Below are 21341 nucleotides of genomic sequence, written 5' to 3'. Positions count from 1 at the left end.
TGTGCGATCAGTAACTGTCGCTTCCCTCTTACTGTGTGACCAATAACTGTCGCTTCCCTCTTACTGTGTGATCAATAACTGTCGCTTCCCTCTTACTGTACGATCAATAACTGTTGCTTCCCTCTTGCTGTGTGATCAATATCAGTCACTTCCCTTTCATTGTGCAATCAATAACTGTCACTTCCCTTTCATTGTGCAATCAATAACTGTCACTTCTCCCTCACTGTACGATCAATAACTGTCACTTCCCTCTTACTTGGTGATGAATAACTATATCTTCTCTTTATGCTCAATATCTGTCACTTCTCTCTTACTGTGCGACGAATAAATGTATCCTCTCTTTGTGATCTCAAACTGTCACTTCTGTCTCAGTGTGCGATCAATATCTGTCGCTTCCCTCTTACTATGCGATCAGTAACTGTCGCTTCCCTCTTACTGTGCGATCAATAATAATAACTTCCTTCTCACTGTGCGATCACTAACTGCCGATTCCCTCTTCGTGTGCAATTGATAACTGTCACTTCCCTCTTACTTTGTGATCAATAACTGTTGTCTCCTTCATACTTTGCAATCAGTAAATGTGGTCTCCCTCTTACTGTGTGATTAATAACTGTCACTTCCCTCTGTACAATCAATAACTGTTGCTTCCCTCTTGCTTTCCGATCAATAACTGTCACTTCCCTCTCACTGTGTGATCAATAACTGTTGCTTCCCTCTTGCTTTCCAATCAATAACTGTCTCTTCCCTCTCACTGTGCGATCAATAACTGTCACTTCCCTCTTACTTTGCGATCACAACTTTTCTTCCCTCTTACTGTGCAACCAATAATTGTCGCTTCCCTCTCACTGTGTGATCAATAACAGCTGCTTCCCTCTTACAGTTCGATCAATAATTTGTTTCCCTCTGACTGTGTGAGCAATAACTGTTGTTTCCCTCTTACTGTGCAATCACTAACTGTTGTTTCCCTCTTACTGTGCGATCAATAACCCTCTGATCTCTTCCAATGTGTGATGAATAACTGACTCCTCCCTCTTACTGTGCGAGCAAAAACTGTCACCTTTTTACAGTGCGAGCAATAACTGTCACCTTTTTACAGTGTGATCAATAACTGTCGCTTCCCTCTTACTGTGCGATCAATAATTGTCGCTTCTCTCTTATTGTGCGATCAGTAACTGTTGCTTCCCTCTTACTGTGCATTCAATAACTGTCACTTGCCTCTTACTGTGCGTTCAATAACTGTCGCTTCCCTCTTACTGTGCGTTCAATAACTGTCGCTTCCATCTTACTATGCGTTCAATAACTGTCGCTTCCCTCTTACTGTGCGTTCAATAACTGTCGCTTCCCTCTTACTGTGCGATCAGTAACTGTTGCTTCCCTCTTACTGTGCGATCAGTAACTGTCACTTCCCTCTTACTTGGTGATGAATAACTGTATCCTCTCTTTGTGATCAATAATTGTCTCTTCCCTCTCACTGTGCGATCAGTAACTGTCGCTTCCCTCTCACTGTGTGATCAATATCTGTCACTTCCTTCTCATTGTGCGATCAATAACTGTCGCTTCCCTCTTAGTGTGTGATCAATAACTGTCGCTTCCCTCTCACTGTGTGATCAATATCTGTTGCTTCCCTCTTACTGTGCGATCAGTAACTGTCGCTTCCCTCTCACTGTTATGATCAATATCTGTCACTTCCCTCTCATTGTGCGATCAATAACTGTCACTTCCCTCTTACTTGGTGATGAATAACTGTATCCTCTCTTTGTGATCAATAACTGTCGCTTCCCTCTTACTGTGCGATCAATATCTGTCGCTTCCCTCTTACTGTACGTTCAGTAACTGTCACTTCCCTCTTCGTGTGCAATTGATAACTGTTACTTCCCTCTTTCTGCACGATCAATAACTGTCACTTCCCTCTTACTTTGTGATCAATAACTGTTGTCTCCTTCATACTTTGCGATCAGTACATGTGGTTTCCTTCTTACTGTGTGATCAATAACTGTCACTTCCCTCTCACTGTGCGATCAATAACTGTTGCTTCCCTCTTGCTTTCCAATCAATAACTGTCACTTCCCTCTCACTGTGCGATCAATAACTGTTGCTTCCCTCTTGCTTTCCAATCAATAACTGTCGCTTCACTCTCACTGTGTGATCAGTAACAGCCGCTTCCCTCTTACTGTGCGATCAATAACTGTTGTTTCCCTCTTACTGTGCGATTAATAACTCTCTGATCTCTTCCAATGTGCGATGAATAACTGACTCCTCCCTCTTACTGTGCGAGCAATAACTTTCACTTTCCCCTTACTGTGTGATCAATAACACTCATCCTCTTACGTAGTGATCAATAAGCGTTGTTTCCTTTAAGTGTACAATTAAAGATTGTCACTTACCTTCACTGTGCAATCAAGAACTGTCACTTCCCTTCCACTGTATGATCAATAACCTTCACTTTCTTCTTACTGTGCAACCAATAACTGTCCCTTCCCCCATACTGTACGATCAATAACTATATCTACCCTCTTACTTTGTGATCAATAACTGTCGATTCCCTCTTTGTGTGCCATCAAGAATTGTTGCTTCTCTCTTACTGTGTGATCAATGACTTCCATCTTACTTTGCAATCACAACTTTTTTCCCTCTTACTGTGAGATCAATAACTGTCGCTTCCCTCTTACTTTCTTATCAATAACTATCGCTTCCCTCTTACTGTATGATCAGTAATGTTTGCTTCCCTCTTACTGTGCCATCAATAACAGTCGCTTCCATCTTAGTGTGCGATGAGTAACTATCCCTTTCCTCTCACTGTATGATCAATAATTGTGGCTTCCCTCTTACTTTCTGATCAATAACTGCTACTTCCCTTTTACTGTGCGATCAATAACAGTCGCTTCCATCTTAGTGTGCGATGAGTAACTATCCCTTTCCTCTCACTGTGCGATCAATAACAGCCACTTTCCTCTTACTCTGTGTTCAATAACAGTCGCTTCCCACTTAGTGCACGATGAGTAACTATCCCTTTCCTCTCACTGTGTGATCAGTAACTGTCGCTTCCCTTACTTTCTGATCAATAACTGCCACTTCCCTTTTACTGTGCGATCAATAACTGTCACTTCCCCCTTACTGTGCAATCAGTAACTGTTGCTTCCCTCTGACTGTGCGATCAATAACTATCCCTTCCCTCTTACTGTGCGATCAATAACTGTCCCTTCCCTCTTACTGTGCAACCAATAACTGTCACTTCCCCCTTACTATGCGATCAATAACTGTTGCTTTCCTCTTACTGTGCGATCAATCACTGTCACTTCCCTCTTACTGTGTGATCAATAACTATTGTTTTCCTCTGACTGCGATCAATCACTGAATCCTCCCATTATGGTGTGATCAGTAACTGTCACTTCCCTCTTACTGTGTGCTCAATAACTTTTGCTTCCCTCCTGTTGTGCAATCAGTAACTGTCGCTTCCCTCTTAGTTAGTGATCAATACCTTTTGTTTCTCTCTTACTGTCCAATAAATAACTATCATTTCCTTCTTACTGTGCAATGAATAATTGGCCCTGTCCTCTGACTGTGCGATTGGTAACTGTAACTTCCCTCTCACTGTGAGTTCAATAACTGTCACTTCCATCTTACTCTGTGATTAGTTACTGTTGCTTCCCTCTTACTGTATGATCAATAACTATATCCTCCCTTTACTTAGTGATCAATAACTGTCACTCTCCATTTTCTGGGTGATCAATAAAATTTGCTTCTTTCTTACTGTGTGGTCAATAACTGTATCCACACTCTTACTTGGTGATCAATAACAATCACTTCCCTCTTAGTATTTGATCAATAACTGTCACTTCCCTCTCACTGTGCAATCAGTAACTGTCACTTACATGTTACTGTGCAATCAATAACTGTCACCTCTCTCTCACTGTGTGATCAATAACTGTCACTTCCCTCTTACTGTGCGATCAATAACTGTTGCTTTCCTCTTATTGTGCGATCAATCACTGTCACTTCCCTCTTACTGTGTGATCAATAACTGTTGCTTTCCTTTTACTGTGCGATCAATAACTGAATCCTCCCATTACTGTGTGATCAGTAACTGTCACTTCCCACTTACTTTGTGCTCAATAACTGTCGCTTCCCTCTCAATGTGTGATCAATAACTGTCACTTCCCTCTTACTGTGTGATCAATAACTGTCACTTCCCTCTCACTGTGCGATCAATAACTGTCACTTCCCTCTCACTGTGCGATCAATAACTGTCACTTCCCTCTCACTGTGTGATCAATGACTCGCTTCCCTCTTATTGTGTGATCAAGAATTGTCGCTTCCTTCTTAATGTGTGATCAATAACTGTCACTTCCCTCTTACTGTGCGATCAATAACTGTCACTTCCCTCTCACTGTGCGATCAATAACTGTCACTTCCCTCTTACTGTGCAATCAATAAATGTAATTATTCTCTTGCTGAGCGATCAGTATCTGTTGCTTCCCTCTTATTTTGTGATCAATATCTTTTGTTTGACTCTGGCTCTGCAATCAATAACCGTCACTCCCCCCTTACTGTGTGATCATTAACTGTCACTTCCCTCTCACTGTGTGATCAGTAATGGTTGCTTCCCTCTTATTTTGTGACCAATATTTTTTGCTTCTCTCTTACTGTGCGATGAATAACTGTCACTTTCCTCTTACTCTGCGATCAGTTACTGTTGCTTCCCTCTTACTGTGTGTTCAATAACTGTCGCTTCCCTCTTACTGTGCGTTCAATAACTGTCGTTTCCCTCTTACTGTGTGATCAACAGCACTCTCATCCCTCTTACTTTGTGATCAATAACTGTCGCTTCCCTCTTACTGTGCGATCAATAACTGCCACTGCCCTCTCACTGTGCGATCAATAACTATCATTCCCCTCTTACTGTGCGATCAATAACCATCACTTCCCTCTCATTGTGTGATCAGTAACAGTCGCTTCCCTCTTACTTTGTGACCAATATTTTTTGCTTCTCTCTTACTGTGCAATGAATAACTGTCACTTTGCTCTTACTCTGCGATCAGTTACTGTTGCTTCCCTCTTACTGTGTGATCAATAACTGTCGCTTCCCTCTTACTGTGCGTTCAATAACTGTCGTTTCCCTCTTACTGTGTGATCAACAGCACTCTCATCCCTCTTACTTTGTGATCAATAACTGTCGCTTCCCTCTTACTGTGCGATCAATAACTGCCACTGCCCTCTCACTGTGCGATCAATAACTATCATTCCCCTCTTACTGTGCGATCAATAACCGTCACTTCCCTCTCATTGTGTGATCAGTAACAGTCGCTTCCCTCTTATTTTGTGACCAATATTTTTTGCTTCTCTCTTACTGTGCAATGAATAACTGTCACTTTGCTCTTACTCTGCGGTTAGTTACTGTTGCTTCCCTCTTACTGTGTGATCAATAACTGTCGCTTCCCTCTTACTGTGCGATCAACAGCACTCTCATCCCTCTTACTTTGTGATCAATAACTGTAGCTTTCCTCTTAGTGTGCGATCAATAACTGTCTCTTCTCTCCTGCGCGATCAATAACTGTCTCTTCCCTCTCATTGTGTGATTAACAACTGTCACTTCCCTCTTACTGTGCGATCAATAACTGTATCCACCCTCTTACTTGATGATCAATAATTATCACATCCCCCTTACTGGGCGATCAGTAAAATTTGCTTCCCTCTTACTGTGTAATCAATAACTGTATCCACCCTCTTACTTGGTGATCAATAACTGTCACTTCCCTCTTAGTATTTGATCAATAACTGTTGCTTCCCTCTTACTGTGCAACCAATAACTGTCATTTCCCTCTTACTGTGCGATCAATAACTGTCACTTCCCTCTCACTGTGTGATCAATAACTGTCACTTCCCTCTTACTGTGCGTTCAATAACTGTCACTTCCCTCTCACTGTGCGAACAATAACTGTTGCTTTCCTCTTACTGTGCGAACAATAACTGTCACTTACCTCTTACTGTGCGTTCAATAACTGTCACTTCCCTCTCACTGTGCGATCAATAACTGTTGCTTATCTCTCACTGTGTGATCAATAACTGTTGCTTTCCTCTCACTGTGTGATCAATAACTGTTGCTTTCCTCTCACTGTGCGATCAATAACTATCACTTTCTTCTTATTGTGCGAACAATAACTGTTGCTTCCCTTTCACTGTGCGATCAATGACTCGCTTCCCTCTTATTGTGTGATCAATAACTGTCTCTTCCCTATTACTATGTGATCAATAATTATTGCTTCTCTCTTACTGTGTGATCAGTAACTATCGTTTCCCTCTCAATGTGTGATCAATAACTGTCGCTTCCCTCTTATTATGTGATCAATATCTTTTGTTTCACTCTGGCTGTGCAATCAATAACTGTGACTCGCCCCTTACTGTGCGACCAGTAAATGTTGCTTCCACCTTACTGGGCGATCAAAATCTGTCACTTCCCTCTTACATCCTGATCATATAACTGTCACTTCCATGTTACTGTGCATTCAATAACTGTCACTTCCCTCTTACTGTGTGAACAATAACTGTCACTTCCCTCTTACTGTGCGTTCAATAACTGTCACTTCCCTCTCACTGTGCGATCAATAACTGTTGCTTATCTCTCACTGTGTGATCAATAACTGTTGCTTTCCTCTCACTGTGTGATCAATAACTGTTGCTTTCCTCTCACTGTGCGATCAATAACTATCACTTTCTTCTTATTGTGCGAACAATAACTGTTGCTTCCCTTTCACTGTGCGATCAATGACTCGCTTCCCTCTTATTGTGTGATCAATAACTGTCTCTTCCCTATTACTATGTGATCAATAACTATTGCTTCTCTCTTACTGTGTGATCAGTAACTATCGTTTCCCTCTCAATGTGTGATCAATAACTGTCGCTTCCCTCTTATTATGTGATCAATATCTTTTGTTTCACTCTGGCTGTGCAATCAATAACTGTGACTCGCCCCTTACTGTGCGACCAGTAAATGTTGCTTCCACCTTACTGGGCGATCAAAATCTGTCACTTCCCTCTTACATCCTGATCATATAACTGTCACTTCCATGTTACTGTGCATTCAATAACTGTCACTTCCCTCTTACTGTGCGAACAATAACTGTCGCTTCCCTCTTACTGTGCGTTCAATAACTGTCACTTCCCTCTCACTGTGAGATCAATAACTGTTGCTTTCCTCTCACTGTGTGATCAATGACTGTTGCTTTCCTCTCACTGTGTGATCAATAACTGTTGCTTTCCTCTCACTGTGCGATCAATAACTATCGCTTTCTTCTTATTGTGCGAACAATAACTGTTGCTTTCCTCGCACTGTGCGATCAATAACTGTCAGTTCCCTCTCACTTTGCGATCAATGACTCGCTTCCCTCTTATTGTGTGATCAATAACTGTCTCTTCCCTATTACTATGTGATCAATAACTATTGCTTCTCTCTTACTGTGTGATCAGTAACTATCGTTTCCCTCTCAATGTGTGATCAATAACTGTCGCTTCCCTCTTATTATGTGATCAATATCTTTTGTTTCACTCTGGCTGTGCAATCAATAACTGTGACTCGCCCCTTACTGTGCGACCAGTAAATGTTGCTTCCACCTTACTGGGCGATCAAAATCTGTCACTTCCCTCTTACATCCTGATCATATAACTGTCGCTTCCATGTTACTGTGCGTTCAATAACTGTCACTTCCCTCTTACTGTGCGATCAATAACAATCGTTTCCATCTCAACGTGTGATCCATAACTGCCGCTTCCCTCTTACCGTGCGTTCAACAACTGTCACTACCTTCTTACTTTGCAATCAATAACTGTCTCCTCCCTCCTAATGTGTGATCAATAACTGTTGCTTTGCTCTTGCTGTGCAATCAGTAACTGTCGATTGTCGCTTACCGTGCTATCTGTTACTCGGTCCTCCCATATCTGATGGATGAAAGGCTCTCTACTTGCAGGATTGATGAAAGATCGTGGACACTCATTGTTTTACAATCTGTTGTTCGACTCATATCATCTTTGTAGAAATCTCTTTTAACCTCCCAGTTTCACTTCTGGCGTTGGGGATGTTTCTGGAAGTTGGCAGGGAGGTGGTGGAGAGCTGTGCTTTCCCGAGACCTCTCAGCGCTCCCCTTTATCCTCCCTGGTCGACCAGCGCACTCCCGAGGCAGGCGGGAGCAATTTCGTGGGATGCCGAAGGTTCCTCACCCTGTCCTGTCATCCTGGTGCTGTGAAGGGTTCATATCCTGGTCAATCCAGTGAAAACATGGTGAGCCGGAAATTCGACATGTGGACTGGGAAGAATTCGCCTTCCGTTGCGAAATTAGTTAGACAGGAAACAAACCATAAAAAAAACTGATTCGAGCCCTTTGGAAGTATTTGTGACCAGGATTGAGCTGAGAGGTGAGGTTGTCTACGTGGTTCATATCTAGCACACGTGGTGATCCATCATTTGAGATATTTTAAGCATTATGCCCCTGCCCTGCTCTGTGTCTGCTGAGGTTTCACTCTCCATTTTGGTCTCTCTCTCTCTCTCTCTACCCACCCCCCCCACTCTCTCCCTCTCTCTCTCTCGTTCTTCAGCTCCTTGTTGACTGTAGATGCAGCGCTTCAGCACTGCTTCCCTCACACAGCAGGATTCTGACATGAGTTTCAGATCCGAATTACCTCACCAGCATAAAACTCTGAAGTGTCTTGTGCGGCCCTTAATCGCCTACAGATGGAGCGGTGAGTTCAGAGCAACAACCTGCGGAACTAGCCGTAAACTCTTCAATCTGTGCCTAGCCACTCGCAACCGCTGTTATTGCTAAAGAATTAGTCAGGACGCTACTGCCCTCCTTTCATCTGCCTGTGCCGAGCAGCCCTTTTATAAGCCAGTCAGTGACCCCTTAGCTCAGCATGTCGGGCTCCCTCCATACCTGTCACCCATTATTGTACAGCGACGCATTTCCTGTACTCTACAAAATCCACATCAACACAACCAGCATTTATCCTTCAAAGGATCGTTGAAAAGTCCGAAACTCTTTGCTCGCCTCTCTCACTTCGCCTCTTTCCCTCATTTTCTATGCCAATTTCTCTATCCCACTCTCCCTCTTCCTCTCTCTTTGTCTCGCTCTCTCTCTCTCTCTCTCTTTCGCTCTCTCTATCAGTGGATCGCTCGCTTGTTATACAGCGTCAAGTCATTTTCAGTGGTAAAGTGTTACATTTTGTTTCATCAGATTCCTGTCAAGCATCTTGTGGGGTTTTATTAAGTGAGAGGCATTATATAAATAGAAATTCTTGTTGGTCACAATTACTTGCCCGAGTCTCACACACACTCACTCCCCACTCCCACCCCCGAGTCCCCCACACACACTCACTCCCCACTCCCACCCCCGAGTCCCCCACACACACTCACTCCCCACTCCCACCCCCGAGTCCCCCACACACACTCACTCCCCACTCCCAACCCCGAGTCCCCCACACACTCACTCCCCACTCCCAACCCCGAGTCCCACACATACTCACTCCCCACTTCCAGCCCTGAGTTTCTCACACACTCACCCTCCACTCTGAGCCCTGAGTCTTACACACTCACTCCCTATACTCACTCCCTATTCCCAGCGCGAGTCACACTTACTCACTCCCTATTCCCAGCCTGAGTCTCTCACTCACTCACTCCCCACTCCCAACCCCGCGTCCCCCACACACACTCACTCCCCACTCCCACCCCCGAGTCCCCCACACACACTCACTCCCCACTCCCACCCCCGAGTCCCCCACACACACTCACTCCCCACTCCCACCCCCGAGTCCCCCACACACACTCACTCCCCACTCCCACCCCCGAGTCCCACACACACTCACTCCCCACTCCCACCCCCGAGTCCCACACACACTCACTCCTCACTCCCACCCCCGAGTCCCACACACACTCACTCCTCACTCCCAGCCTGTGTCACACTCACTCACTCCCCACTCCCAGCCCTAGTCTCTCACTCACTTACTCCTCACTCCCAGCGCGAGTCACACTCACTCACTCCCCACCCCCAGCCCGAGTCTCTCACTCACTTACTCCTCACTTCCAGCCCCGAGTCCCACACACACTCACTCCCCACTCCCACCCCCGAGTCCCCCACACACTCACTCCCTACTCCCACCCCCGAGTCCCCCACACATACTCACTCCCCACTCCCACCCCCGAGTCCCCCACACACACTCACTCCCCACTCCCACCCCCGAGTCCCACACACACTCACTCCCCACTCCCACCCCCGAGTCCCCCACACACACTCACTCCCCACTCCCACCCCCGAGTCCCACACACACTCACTCCCAACTCCCACCCCCGAGTCCCACACACACTCGCTCTCCATCTCCAGCCCCGAGTCCCACACACACTCACTCCCCACCCCCAGCCCTGTGTCACACACCCACTCCCTGTGCTGAGCCCCCACTCCCAGTGACGCTGCCTCTTTAATAGGGGACCCACTGGTCAGACCTTCTTTACAAGTGAGTCGTGAACACACACTTTGTTTCCAGGAGAGGGATCCTAAAGCTGAGATCACCTGATGGAGGGGCTCTGGATGGTGGGCATGGCTGCCTTTGTGAGGGCCTTGCTCCAGAGTGGGCTCTGAGGGATTGCTGGCAGAATTCTGCCCGAGCGGTGTAAACCGTTAAGTATGGACATACACTCTGTTTCTCCAGAGTTTCTGTTCGTCTTCCATGTAAATTATGGTGGAAGCTTGGGAGATCCCTGTGCAAGTTCTCCCCCAAACATTGCTGCTTGTGCTAAACAATAACACCCATGTGAAAATAGCTCAATTACCATTTCGGCTTCAACTTTTCCGACGGGGATTGTTTCCTTCAGGTGTTCCCAAAGGGAGCGAGGGATAATCGGAGTGAGACTCACCACAAACTGCTCAAACAACCCTCCTGTCCTCTTGCTGCAGAATGGCATTGACAGCGAGGCCTAGGAGCAGGCTTCTAGCCTGCCATCACCACCAGGGACAAGTGCAGTGGCCACAGGCCCAGTTTTACGCCGGACAGTCTGCTTTGCTGCTGTCCTGTCCTTGTTCATTACCCTCGTGCTGCATTTTAAATTTTGAAATAGATTTTTTTTAAAAAATGGACTCTTTTCATGGGATGTGGGCGTCGTTGGCAAGGCCAGCATTTGTTGCCCATTCTCGAATGCCCTTGAACTGAGTGGCTCGCCCGGCCATTTTCAGAGGGCGGCGAAGAGCCACATTGCTGGAAGGTCAACCATGGGCCTTCCTGCCCAGAACTTAATTTGGGGTGGGGTGGGGGTGGCGGGGATTTGCTATCCCCCATTGTCCCACCCAAGCACACGCCCTCCAAACTCGCCGTCAGCAAGAGTGGAAGATTCTGCTGCATGAGTTTGAGTCTCACTGTGTAACTCTGCCGAGTAGCTGGCATCAGTAAATCATGACCATGAAGCTGTTGGATTGAGGTAAAACACCTGCTTGCCTGTTGCCCTACAAGGAAGGGAATTTGCCGTCCTTATCTGGGCCGGACTATCTATGACTCCAGTGCGGCCGAGGCTTCACTGTCCTCTGACATGGCCGAGGAAGGTACTCAGTTTTGTGTCAAACTTCTACAAAGAAGGTCCAAAAGAAAACTCATCATCACCTTCTTACCCTCACTCTTGGCATGTGCGTGTCAGATGTCTTGCCAAGACACACACGTGCCAAGAGTGAGTAAAAATTACTTTTCAAACTGCGTCCCATATCCTTCTTGTCCAGGGAGAGAACGAAAGCGATAACCATGACAACGCCCAGCTTGCTCAGAACAGGATTCCAATCGAATGAAAGGGCAGTTGACCTGATTTTGGTGACGTTGGCTGAGGGAGGAGTTTTCCCGGGAATAGCGAGGGAATTCCCTTTATCGCACTCGAGCTGATCTTTTACACCCAACTCAAACCTGCGACCTTTACCCCCTAGAAGGACAAGGGCAGCAGACCCATGGGAACACCACCGCCTGCAAGTTCCCCTCCAAGCCACACACCATCCCGACTTGGAAATGTACCTTTATTGTCGCTGGGTCACGACCCTTTGTTTCTTTTGTGGGATGTGGTCATCGCTGGCAAGGCCAGCACTGGTTGCCCATCCCTCGTTTGCTCTTAAACTGAGTGGCTGGCTGGGCCATTTCAGGGGGCAGTTAAGAATCAACCACGTTGCTGTGGGTCTGGAGTCCACAAGTAGGCCGGACCAGGTAAGGATGGCAGATTTCCTTCCCTAAAGGACATTAGCGAGCCAGACCGGTCCGTCCGACAATCGATGATGGTCACCATTACCAAGGCCAGCTTTGTATTCTGGGTCCAGCCGTGGTGGGATCTGAACCGCTCTCCCCCCACCGGCAGAGCATTAGCCTGGGCCTCTGGATTCCCAAGCCGCCATCTCCCCTCAAGACTCCTGGGACTCCCTCCCTTCACAGCAGTGTGGGCGTATCTACACCACACGCACTGCAGCAGCTCAACAACACCAACCCTCCTCCATCTCGGGGGCACCTTGGGACGGGCAATAAATGCCACCCTTGCCCGGCGCTTCCACCCCCGACACAGATGATATGTCCTGAACCTTGTTCACGTTAATTTTTTTTTCACCGTCTTACCAGCTTGAAGGAAGCCAGTCCTGAAATAAAACCACAGCTGCTGTTGTGACCAGCGGGGGCGGAGAGAGTTTAATTGGTCCACTGAGTCAAGACAAACTTCCTAATTTGCAAACATTCCAACCACCAGGGCCCTGGAGTCTTTGAGAACTAATTATATCCATTATTTTATTTTGTTAAACATATGGGGCTAGACATTTGTGGCAGAAAAGACTTGGCATCGAATTGACAGACATTATACTCCCCATCTGATATTCGGCTTAATTCATGAATATTAAGCAGGCTGTTTAATGGGGGCAGGAGAGCAGCAATGCCATGCCCTGGCCCCTCCCAGCTGAATTTCTACCCCCCCACCACCGTCCATTTTTGTGCGTTTTTGTTACCTCCTTCGATACTACCCCCTCCCCCTCCCATGAAGGCTGCACTGACTTGCGCTGCCGTGTGACATGTGCGTCCCCCACCCGACATGAAATTCTTACATTCCCTTCCCGTTTCTCACGCCTGAGCTCCGCTCATGGTGGTGCGGCTTGGCTGATCGACCGTGGGAAGCTTCACAAGCAGGTGTCGCACCGCACCGCGGATTCCAGTCAGAGTTCCCGGCCAGGAACGGAAGGGACTCCAGGAGTTGGGCACAAAGGGGAAAAGATAGACAGAATGAAAAAGGAAGTGGAGGAGCTCTGAAAAATGAAGAGTGAGATAAAGGCGCCCGGGAGTGGGGATCTTAATCTGGAAAATCGAGATTTAGAATCAGTTTGGTGGAGCTAAGAGCCAAGAAAGGTCAGAGAACTTGCCTGGATGAGTGCAGCTCCTACAACACTCAAGAAGCTTGACACCGTCCAGCACAAAGCAGCCCCGCTTGATCGGCACCACATCCACAAACATTCACTCCCTCCACTACCGACGCACAGTAGCAGCAGCAGTGTGTACCATCTACAAGATGCACTGCAGGAATTCACCAAGGCTCCTTAGACAGAACCTTCGAAACCGATGGCCACTGCCATCTAGAAGGACAAGGGCAGCAGATAGATGGGAACACCACCGCCTGGAAGTTCCTCTCCAAGCCACTCACCATCTTGACTTGGAAATATATCGGCCGTTCCTTTACTGTTGCTGGGTCAAAATCCTGGGAGTCCCTCCCTAACAGCACTGTGGGTGTACCTACACCACATGGACTGCAGTGGTTCAAGAAGGCAGCTCACCACCACCTCCTCAAGGGGCAACTAGGGATGGACAATAAATGCTGGCCCAGCCAGCGACGCCCACATCCCATGAATGAATAAAACAAAAGTAATTTATCATATAAAATATATTATGTTACTGGGAGTAATTTATCAGTTCCCTAATAACGATTGCATGGAGGTCTTGTGGCACAGTGGGTAGTGTCTGTACCTCGAAGCCTGAAACTGTAGGTTCAAGTCCCACTTCAGGACTTGATGGCCGTGGAAGGTGTGTTCATAATGCGGCCAAACACATTGATTATTAGCCTGTAAATCCTTCCGATATGCCTGACGGCAGGCGGTAAGAGTGGGAATGTTTTCTGGTCAGCCATACTGCAGAAGGCAACAGGAAACCACTGCAGTATTTTGCCAAGCATCATCATGGACCAACCCAATGGAAGTCCATAGTCGCAAAAAATCCTCTTGGGGTTTGGTACCTGAAGGAGGAGAAGGAATAATAATCACAGTTTGGAATAGAATATAAATCAGTACATTTAATGTGCATGTAACCAGGGTAAATATTGATAATCCTGAGGGTCTTTATACTTTATATAGACTGGGCAAAGAGAAACTGCAATAGCTACCAGGAGGTCAGGTTAATAGAATGTTTTCAAGACCATGTTCTCAACAATATGTTAGATTGTGTATTGTTCCATAGGACAAGGTTAATTGTTAACCTTATAGTAAAGGATTGTCAGAGGAGGAGTAATCAAAATGTTATTTCATACTGCGTTTGAGAGTGACGGGGTTTTTGAGAGTGATGTAGTTAAGTCCAAAATTAGGGTCCGAAATGTAAACAAATCCCATTCTGGAGCTGTGAGGGGTGAACCGCTGAAGTAGTTTGGTAAATTAGATTCAAAGATATAACGGTAGGTAATTAATGGCAAACTTTCAAAGAAATATTTCATAATTCTCAACCGATATAGATTTGTTTGTGGAATAAACACTCCACGGGGAAAGTGGTAAAGCTATTGGCTAAACTAGATAAATTAAAGAAAGTGTTAGACTAAAAGAAGAGACATAAGCAATGGGAGCGCTATTCTATTTGCTAACTTCCAATCTGCTGGGACCATTTCAGAGTCTAGGCAATTTTGGAAAATCATAGCCAGCACACCCGCTATCGCTGCAGCTATCTCCTTTAGAACCCTAGAGTGTACACCATCAGGTCCTGGGGATTTGTCGAATATTAGGCTCTTGAGAGTCTCCAGCATTTTTCCTCTGCTGATACGAATTATCTTCAATTCCTCATTATTCTTAGCCTCTAGGTTACCCTCTACTCCTGGTGTGTAACTTGTGCCTTCCACTGTGAAGACAGACACAAAATATTTGTTCAATGTTTCTTCCATTTCCTCATCCCCCATGATAATTTCTCCTATCTCTGCTTCTAAGGTACCAACATTTACTTTAGCTACTCTCTTCCTTTTTATACACTTGTTATAACAAACTGTTTCTATATTCTGGGCTAGTTTACTCTCATATTTATTTTTTTATTTTTTTATCAATATTTTGGTGGCCATTTTCTGGTTTTTAAAACACTTCCAGCCCTCAGACCTACTAATATTATTTGCAACATTTCTTTTAATCTGATACTATCCTTAAGCCCCTTTAGCAAGCAATGGATGGACCATTTTCACTGAGTTGTTGTTTATTAATGGAATATGTTTTTGTTGAACATTTTGAATTATTTCTTTAAATGTTTCCCTCTGTTTATTTACCACCATAACTTTTAGTCTATCAATCCATCAACCTTAGCCAGATCTCCCCTCATACCCATGTTATTTAAGCTTAAGATTCTTGTTTGTGATAGGAGTATGTTGTTTTCAAACTCAATGTGAAATTCAATTGTATTATGATCACTATTTCCCAGTGGATCTTTTACTTTAACCTTCCTAATTAACCTTGCCTCATTGCTCAATATTAGGTCTAAAATAGATTTATCCCTTGTTGGTTCCACAACATATTGCTCCAGGAAATGCTGTGAATACATTCTACAAACTCAGATCACCTTTGTTTATCTGACTGGTCTAGTCCAAATGAACTCCCACAACTATTTAATTGCCTTTGTTACAAACTCCAATAATTTCTTGTTTAATGCCCTGTCCGACAGTATAACAACTGTTAGGGACCTTTAAACTACTCCCATGAGCATTTTCTGACCCAAAATGATCCTGCTTCCTGATTTTCTGAGCCAAGATCCTTTCTCACTAACGTCCTTAGGTCATCCTTTATTATCAGGACTACCCCTCCTCCTTTTCCAAATTTGCCTGTCTTTTCAAAATGTTCTGCAGCCTGGAATGTTTATTTCCCAACACGCGTCACCTACAAGATCACCCAAAATTGTAGCAAACCTGAGGATGGCGGGGTTGGGTAGTGGGAGGAGTTGGTGAGGAGGATTAATGATTCTTTAGGAAGGGTGACAGAGAAATTGACAAAGAGTGAGATAATAGAATATGAGAATAAATGAGAAAGAAACATCAAAACAGATTGTAAGAGTGTTTACATGTACGTAAACTGGAAGAGATTAACAAAAGTAAATGCTGGTCCCTTAGAGGCAGAGGTGAGAAAAGGTATAATGGGGAATAAGGAAATGGCAGAGACATTAATCAAACATATTGTTTGAAGACACAAAGAACATATCAGAATTAACAGGGAACCATGGATCTAATGAAAGCAAGCAACTTATAATTTGAGTAAAAGCCCTGGAGAAATTAATGGGATAGTCGACACATTCCTCTTGGCTGATTGCTTACGCCCTACGATTTTAAAGGAGGTGGCTGCAGAAGCAGTGGATGTGTTTGTTTTGGTCTTTGTGGATGGAAGTTTAGTGACGTAGATAGATTGGAGAAGCTGGGACTGCTTTCCTTGGAAAGAGAAGGTTCAGAGGTGATTTCACAGAGGTATTCAAAACCATAATGGGCCTGGACCGAGTAGATTGGGAGAAACTGTTCCTACACGTGGAAGGGTCATGAACCAGAGGGACACAGATTTAAGGTAAGTGCCAGAAGAAGCAATGGAGACATGAGGAGAAACTTTTTCATGCAGCGAGTGGTTAAGGTCTGGAATGCGCTGCCTGAGAGTGTGGTGGAGGCAGGTTCAATTGAGGCATTCAAGAGGGAATTGGATTATTATGTGTAAATGAGGAACGTGCAGGGTTACTGACCTAAGACAGGGAAATGGCACCCGGTAAATTGCTCATTTGAAAAGCCAGCACAGACATGATGGGCCAAATGGCCTCCTTCTGCCCCATGATAATCTGTAAGCCTGAAACTAGAGTATTGAACTTAATTAAAGCCAATGACATGGGTATGAAGCACAGGTCAGCTGAGATAAGCTGGGAAATTCAATGAAAAGATATGACTGTAGATGAGCCATGGTGACTATTTAAAGAAATATTTCATAATTCTCAATGATATACAAAAAGAATCTCCATGGGTAAAAAAGATCCATGTGTACCTAACTAAAGGTGTTGAAGATAGGATGCGATTGAGCAAGGTTTATATTATTGCCAAGAACAGCCTGAGGATTGGGAGAGTTTTTGATGTCAACAAAGATTGGCAAAAAATTACTGAAGAGAGAGAAAATAGAAAATGAAGGTAAACTAGTCAGAAATATAACAACAGATTGAAAAAGGAGGAATATAAAAAGGGAGTAGCAAAAATAAACATGCGTCCCTTCGAGGGTGACAGGAGAAGTGGTCATGAGAAATAAGGAAGTGGCAGATATCAGGAGAGGGTCCAGAAGAGATTCACCAGGATGTTCCCTGGGCTGGAATGCTTCAGCTATGAAGAGAGACTGGATAGGCTGGAGTTGTTTTCCTTTGAGCAGAGAGGGCTGAGGGGGGTCCTGATAGAGGTGTACAAAATTACGAGGGGCATAGATAGGGTAGATAGGAAGAAACTTTTCCCCTTAGCGTAGGTGTCAATATCCAGGGGGCATAGATTTAAGGCAAGGGGCAGGAGGTTTAGAGGGGATTTGAGGAAAAATTATTTTTACCCAGAGGGCGGTGGGAATCTGGAACACACTGCCTGAGGAGGTGGTAGAGGCAGGAACCCTCACTACATTTAAGAAGTATTTAGATGAGCACTGGAAACACCATAGCACACAGGGCTATGGATATGTGCTTGATGGCCGGCACGGACACGATGGGCTGAAGGGCCTGTTCCTGTGCTGTGTAACTCTGACTGTATGTTTTGCACCTGTCTTCACAATCGCAGACAGAAAAAAACATGCCATTTTTCCACATGAAATGGTTCGAATCCCAGAACTCCCTCCCCAACAGCACTATGGGTGTATCCACACCACATAGACAACTCACCACCATCTTCTCAAGGGCAGTTAGGGATGGGCAATGAATGCTGATCTTGCCAGTGATGCTTACATCCCAAGAATGAATAAAAAAAATAGCAGGAAAACAAGGGTCTAATGAGAGCGAGGAACTTAAAGTAATCAATATCAACAAAGAAAAATTACTGGAGAAATTAATGGGATTATAGGCCAAAATTCCCTGAGTCTGACCGCCTATGTCATAGGGTTCTAAAAGAGGGATTGCAGAAATAGTGAATGTACTGGCTCCAATCTGTCCAAACTCCGTAGGCTCTGGAACGGTCCCAGTGGATGATGTTCTGATGTGGCAGATGACGCAATGCGCCAGGCAGATCAAATCCACAAGGGAAACTTGATCACGCTTCCCCAACGATTTTGCAATTTGTATTTATTTCAAGATGCGTGCCCTGAATTCAGAAGTTGTCAGTCCACCTAGAATTCAGAATTTTAAAAAAAATTAAATTAACCATTTATTAACAAAAGAAAAGATCTCAAGCACATACATAGGTCTACAAATTGCTACTATAATAACTCCTAAAACCCCTAATTAATCCGGCTTCCAGTTACACCCCCATTAAGGCAATGGTTAAAAAAAATAGACTTCAAACAGATCTAGCAAGTTAACACAATACCCTGGACAGTAGAAATCAAAGTAGCTTTTCCCAGCGTCAGTTTTTGTAGACAGCAGGCTTAACGTGCAAATACTGGAGACTTCTCACACTTCTGTTAGATCTTACAATGCCTTTCCTGACACAGCCTCAATCTCCTTTATACATGTTTCTCCCTCTTAATGTGTAAATTCCATTGTCCATATGTCTTTGGAACTTTACCTTTCTTATAACATAAATCTTTTCATGTTGCTACTGTATATGTTCAATAACCCTTGAGAAACATAAACACATTCCTCAGCTTGCTTGTCTGGTTGCAAACAGACTGAGACCCCTTTGAAAATTAAATCTGCCTTCGTCTATCTACAAATGCCAATTCCCTTCACACATTACATACTAAGACCCCAACCATGTTTAACCATTAACATATTAAAGACACTTCTACACCTTACTTCTTTTGATAACTTCACCTCACAGTTTGCTTGGCTACAAGACATAATTAAATAACACAAACAGACAGAACAACACAACCCCCATAAACCTACTTTACACTAAACCAGAAAAATATTCTAAAAATGATTATACCTCATGACAGCCGGAAAGTACTGAATGTAACACCGCTATTCTAAAAAGGAGAGTGAGAGACAATGGGGAACCGCAGACATCAGAGATTAGGAAAATGCTGGAATCTATTGTTCAGAAAATGGCAACAAGGCACTTAGAAAATTGTAATACGATCAGTCCGAGTCACATGGTTTTATTAAAGGGAAATTGCCTTTGACAAATCTATTATAATTACTTTGAGGATGTAACCAGCAGAGTAGATATTGGGGGAGCAGGGCTATAGTATGTTTGGATTTTCAAAAGGCATTCTGTCACACACATTGGTTCTTTGGTTTGAGGGTAGTATATCACCATGGATAGAGGATTAGTTGAAGGACAGAAAACCGAGTAGAGATAAATGGGCTATTTTCAGGTTGGCAGGCTGTAACTAGTGGGGTGCCACAAGGATCAGTGCTGGGTCTTCAGCTGTTTACAATCTACATTCAGATGAAGGGGCCGAGTGTATTGTATCCAAACTTGCGCCCAATACAAAACTAGGTGAGAAAGTAAGCTGTGAACAGGACACAAAGTGGATATAGAATAGTTAAGTGAACGGGCAATAAGATGGCAGATGGGGATTGTAATGTTGTGAAACGTGACGTCATTTACTCTGGTAGGAAGAACAGAAAAGCAGAATATTTTTAAATGGCAAAAAAGTATTTAATATTGCCTTTCAGAGGGATTGGGGTGTTATTGTACTAGAATCTAAAAAAGTTAACATTCCAGGATGGAAAATAGGAACCCAGAAGTAAAAACAGTTCAGACCAGTACTTTTATTTCCCAGTTTTTACTGGTGTTCCACTTTGAGGTAAACAAGACCAGTTCGGACCAGTACTTTTATTTCCCAGTTTTTACTGGAGTTCCACTTTGAGGTAAACAAGACCAGATCAGACCAGTACTTTTATTTCCTAGTTTTTACTGGCTTTAGTTTTGTTCTGGGAACACAAATGGCATATTTTCTTGGAAGGGGTTTGAGTTGTGAAAATAAGAAAGTCTTGCTGCATTTGTATAGGACTTTGGTGAGACCACAGCTGGAATATTGTGTACAGTTCAGGTCTCCCTACCTTTGAAGGGCTTTCAGCAAAGGTTCACTGGATTGACTTCTGGAATGAGAGGGTTTCCCAGTGCGGGGTGAGTGTGTAAATTGGGCCTATGTTCTCTGGAGATTAGAACAATTGGAGGCAATATCAATGAACCACATAAGATTCTGAGGGGCGTTGACAGGTTAAATGCAGAAGAGAGGTTGGCTCCCCAGGCTGGAGAGTTTGCAAGGGGTTCAACCATTTAAGACTGAGATGAGGAGGAATTTCTTCACTCAGACAGGAGTGAACTTTTGGAATTCTCAACCCCAGGGAGCTGTGGATGCTCAGGCGATGAGTAAGTCTAGGACTCTGATGGATAGATATTTGGGCGCAAAGGGAACTAAAACATATGGAGATAGAACAGAGAAGTGGGGGTGATATGGTGAAGCAATCTCAACGGGTCATATGGCCGACTCCTGCTCGTATCCTTGTGCTCTTCGGTAGAAAGGGTGGACTGTGATGGGAGTTAGGGTAGAAGGGAGATGGACATCAATTGGAGTTACACAGTGACCAGCTCCTGGATGGCGACTGCTCATGTCTGATTACTCAGATTCTTGCTTCTTGCTTATACTATACCCAGTTAATAGTGGGGCCGAAGGACCTCTTCTGCACGGTGTGATTCTGTGATTCTGTGAATAGTGCTCTACCATTGGTGACCCTGCCTTTGGTTGTGTGGACCCTAAATCCTGGAATTCTCCACATAAACCTATCTGCCTCTCTCTCTCTCTCTTGCTCCTCCTTCCTACCCTCTTTGACCAAGCCTTTGCTCACCTGCCTCGATATCTCCTTACGCAGTCCTGGGTCAGAATATGTTTGATAATGCTCCTGTGAAGTGCCTTGGGCTGTTTTGCCACATTGAACGTGCCATATAAATGCCCGTTGTTGTTCACAACGTCACC

At 44.6% G+C, this 21341-nt stretch overlaps 1 protein-coding gene across 3 annotated transcripts in view; it reads left to right on the top strand.

The window, feature by feature from the left end:
- Positions 1 to 21341, top strand: part of LOC121272718 (homeobox protein Meis1-like) — a 227837-nt gene that overhangs the window by 53129 nt on the left and 153367 nt on the right. The gene's annotated exons all lie outside the window — the stretch shown is intronic.

Source organism: Carcharodon carcharias, chromosome 34 (assembly GCF_017639515.1).
Source record: "Carcharodon carcharias isolate sCarCar2 chromosome 34, sCarCar2.pri, whole genome shotgun sequence".
Lineage (NCBI taxonomy): Eukaryota > Metazoa > Chordata > Chondrichthyes > Lamniformes > Lamnidae > Carcharodon > Carcharodon carcharias.
This window is presented reverse-complemented; position numbering and strand designations above follow the sequence as displayed.